A 5,120-nucleotide genomic window follows, 5' to 3' on the forward strand; every position below is an offset into this window, starting at 1 on the left:
TCTGGCAATAAATACATAGGCATCAACATTTTAATCATAATCTTAATATGCGAATGCTTATGTTTGGTTCAAGACTGCTTATTTATGGAACAAAATCAGGGAAGACCAGATTAGTTGGATGCCTTTGCAGCATAGGTAAAGTGATTTATAGATGAATTTGCAGGTGCATCTCATGAATAATTAGTGTCATTTAAATCATAAATTTGGTAATCTGATCTTTGCATAAATTGAAGGTGAATGGAACTGGGCTGTGATTGTAGCAGGTTGGTGGTGGAGGTGGTATTAAGGAAGTGATGCTGAAAGTGAATGTACTGCTTTTCTGCTGTGTTCATGGTAAAAAGTTGCTTAGGGCGAAATGATGGTTGGAATGGTGGTGTTGCTAGGAAAAGGGTGGAAAAGAATTGAGGGGCTGACCGTGAGAGTGGTGGTTGAAATTCCGAAGCCTTGATCAACCTGCTTTTAGGTCAGGCTTGGCATCTGACTTAAGTGTTCAGACCCATAGTTTGGTTGAGGTAGCTCTGTTGATGATATTATAGGGAGGCCAAGTTGCTTTTGGAATGAAAATTACATTTTCTGAGAACTTAGGTCTTGCATGCTTGGTGGTGATCAGTATGTAGTATTTACTTGAATGCTTAGGTGATATATAACTGGAATAAAACCATAATAAGCAGAAAGGTTATAGTGAGTACGACCTCTTTGGGAAGTCTGCACTTTCAGTTAATTGTAATGCTATTTATTTATATTGATCACTTGTCACTATAATTAGCTGAAGGGGTCAAATCTGATTCTATCATGTGTTTAGAAGGCCATCGTACTAAAAATAAATAAATAATAAATAATTTAAGATTTAAAATTAGATGTACATTAAAAAGTTAAAAATAAGTTGTTAAAAACAATGGGTTTTAAATTAAGAAATTACAACTAATATGATCAACGAGAGCTAAAAATAGTACTAGGGGTGGGCAAATAATTTGTAAATCCGATTTTATCCGATCCAATCCGTGTAGATCGGATTGCTACAGTCACAGATTGGTGGCGGATTCATAAAAATTGAATCCGTAGCTTACTGATCGGATCACGACTTGGGCTGTCAAAATCCAATCTGATCCGCAAGATTTATATATATATTCAAAGAATGTATTAGTTAATTTAATTAATTAATGATCATTTAAAAATATAAATTAATGTTTGATAAATTAAAATTTTATCTAGTGGGATATGGTTAAAAAATAAATAATATTGAACAATTTAAAAAAAATCCCATTACGCAGATCCGATTCGTCATTTGACAAATCCAATCTGTTATCTCACGGATTGGTGGTGGATTAAGATTTATCCAATTCGTTGAGAGCGAACTAGATTAGAATTGATGTTTAATCTGATCTGTAATCAACTCTAAAAAATACCCCTTGTTATATATCTGAGGCATTGGGAAAGAAGTACTGTGCTTGAGCACGATTAGCTACTTGAAACTGAAAGAACCAAAAAGGAAAAACCGAACCATGCATATAACAGATTTTAATGACAACTAAGTCTAGCTTGTTGAGCAATTAAGATTGAAATTTTGACTGATTAATGAACCGAAGTAAGAAATTGATTAGTGGTTCGTAAAGGTTCAAACTTGCACTCTAAGTTAAACAATTTTTTAAATAGATATCGCTCCCACTATGTTTCGCATGATCACTATGTTTTGCATGATCACTATATATGAATTAGATTTTACCGTTGACTTCCATCCCCGTTTTGTGGGACTAAACTTGTGCTTTTCTCAATGACAATGAATGCAAACCTTTATTATTCTCTTATTGGAGAGTCAAAACTTGAACTTATATTATTTACTTGAATACTTAACTGGAGATAAAATTACAAATAAAATTGTATATGCATTATATTGAATTTAACAACTATAACTATTATCATAATAAATAGGATAAAGTGCATTAAACCCCCTTAAACTATTGGTTATTTGCTAGAAACCCCCCTGAACTACAAAAAACCTCCTTGAACTATGATTTTGTTGCAATTTACCCCCTTGAACTCTTGGTCATTTGCAAGAAATCCCCCTGAACTACAAAAAAATCCCCTTTGAACTATGATTTTGTTGCAATTTACTCCCTTGAACTATGATTTTGTTATAATTTACCCCCATGACATCAGCTTCCGGCACCGAAAATTTTGAAAGACCAGTTTACCCTTATAACACACTGCGTCGTTTTAACTTATACACTTCTTATATATTTTTTTTCTACCAAAAGATATTTTTCACCTAACACAACCCAAAATAGAGAGCTAGAGAGAGAGAGAGAGAAGAGACCAAAGAAATCCAAGGTCGGCGGGATGGCTCGGTCTCAGATGATGGCGGCTTGTGAGCGGAGGACTCGGTTGTGATGAGAGCTCGGTTGACTCGGCCGTGAACTGTGGAGGCGGCAGCGAGCTCAAGGGGGCTCGGCAATGAACTGTGGACGGCTGTGTGCTCGGAACACGGACGGCGGTGTGCTCGGCTATAGAGATGGCGGAATGGGCCGGCGAGCAAAGCGGTGACGGCGATGGGATGATGCAACGGTGCAGAGAAGTGCGATATTTATGGCCGACGAATCTGGCGGGTGGTGCAACGGCTATGATAGAGCTATGACAGGAGACCCACCGATCCCAACAACAAATTCCTCGGCTTCATCGTCCCTTTCAGTCAATCAATTCGCGCGGATGGGGTAAACTGCAAAAAAATATATAGTTCAGGGGGGTTTTTTGCACATACCCCAATAGTTTAGGGGGATTTTTTACAACTTTTATAGTTCAGTGGGATTTCTTGCACATACCCCAATAGTTCAGGGGGGTTTCTTGCACATACCCCAATAGTTGGGGGGTTTAATGCACTTTACCCTAATAAATAGGATAAAGTGTAAAAAAAACACAATCCCTGAACTATTGCCCTTTTGCAAATAACTCCCTCGAATTAAAGATTGCCTTCCTAAATTATTGATTTGTTGCACTTAAGGATAAACACATCATAAAAGACTATTTTACCCTTTCTTTTTAAATTTGTCATTTCTTATTAATTTATTTTTTATTATATTTTCACTTATTTAAATATTAATTATACCATCTACCTTAATTTTGTAATTAGTATCAATTGATTATAAAAATGAAAAAATAAATAAATAGATTTGTAGTTACCATTTTCTAAAATGATTAACTTATTATAATAAAACGTATTATACTCACTTTAAAATAATTTAGTATAAATATACCTTCTTTTTCAGACAATATTCATGAAAAATTAATAAATTCCATAAATAAAAAATATATTTTTTTATGCAATATATTCGTGAAAGTTAAGAAATTACTTAAATTGTTTCAAAATTTTCTATTTAAGATTTTTATTTAAATAAATAATTAAAAAATTTAAAGGAAAACTTATACAAATTTAATGGAGAATATTTCATCAAATTAGTATAATTTTTTTTCATAATTTATTTCAACAAGAAAAATATACAGTTCAATAAGCAAGGGTATTATAGTCATTTAATGAAAAATAGGCAAGGCAATGGGGTATTTTGCAACTAAATGTGATAGTTCAGTGAGTTTTATGCTTAAAAAATATTTTAAGAGGTTATTTGTAAATTTAGACATAGTTCATGGAGGGTTTTTTGCACTTTACCCCAAATACATAAAAAAGATCGATCAATTTATGTCTTTTCACCGCTATGAAGTTGAAAAGAGTTGAAGAGTTCAAGTGGACCACTCAACATCAGGGGCATTTGACGAACTCAAAGGGTACTTAGATAACCCTCTCGTCTTGGTGCCTCCAATCAAGAAACGGCCTTGTTGTCTTTTATGGCTTGAAAGCTACACAGAGATAATTGGGTTGACTTATTCTTTAGAATTTCACCACGGCTTTTGTGTCGGCCATTCGGAATTAGCGAAGTCCACCCTCTTATCTCTTCAACATTAGATTATCTCAAAGTGTAAAAAAGTGGAAATTGAGAAAGAATATGGAGAAAATAAAGATATTAAAATTACGAAATTACAATTAAAATGATGAGTAACTTATTATATCTTTGTTAAATTAGTCAAATATATATTTTGAATTAACTATCCAAAAATCACCCATTATGTATCATAACACCTTGTTACATTTGTGTAATTAACCATCCAAAAGTATTTGTCGAGACATCCACACGTTTCTGTCACGCTTGTGTTTTACTCTTATCATTTCAGTAATACTTTCACTGCATGTTTACTGTACACCTTGTTACATTTGTTGAATTAACTATCCAAAAGTAAGCTTACCCCTTTAACCAAAAAAAAAAACTATCCAAAACCAAAAGTATTTGTGGAGAGTTAACCATCCACACGATGCTACGCTTGTCAAGCTTGTGTTTACTCCAGCATTTGAGTAACACTTTCACTGCATGTTTACTGTGCGAATTACTCTGCCCTTGTTTCTTCTGTCCTTCTCGACGAATTATGTATTTCAAAATTATTTTCTTATTCTCCTATGGAGATTATGTAACAATGAATTAACTTCCACACCTTATATAGACATGGGTTAGAAAGCATTAATCAATAAATTTTTAAAATTTATTATCTAAGTATCTAGATAGTTACAATCTCAGCTAACTCTTTAATTCTTATAACGTATTCAATCTCTACTTAACTCTTTATTATTATATAGTTTTATGTTCTCTACCATTTTATAAGAATTTGTAGAACAATGATTTGAATTTTTTAAAATTTCTGTTTACTATTTTCTACTAATTTTTTTTTTTTCGTACCAACACTGTTAAACAAGAAAAAAAAAATAATAATTCCAATATCAATGTGCACTGGTTTTTGGAATTGGGAGCAGATTTGTTTTCTTTAGTTTGCACTACCATTTTATAAGAATTTGTAGAATAAGGATTTGAATTTTTTGAAATTTCAGTTTACTGTTTTCTACCTTTTTTATCTTTATTTTATTTTTTTCCTACCTGTTAAACACACACAAAAAAAAAAAAAGAAGGAAAAAAATTCCAATAACAGTGTACTCTGGTTTTCGAAGTTTGGAGTAAATTTGTTTTATTTAGTTTGCACTTTATTTTCGTTTTTTATTTTTTGTTTTATCTTTACTTTTCTTTTAT

Source organism: Cornus florida, unplaced genomic scaffold, assembly GCF_030987335.1.
Source record: "Cornus florida cultivar Cherokee Brave unplaced genomic scaffold, ASM3098733v1 CherokeeBrave_3.0.0_Hap2_Chr05, whole genome shotgun sequence".
Taxonomy (NCBI): domain Eukaryota; kingdom Viridiplantae; phylum Streptophyta; class Magnoliopsida; order Cornales; family Cornaceae; genus Cornus; species Cornus florida.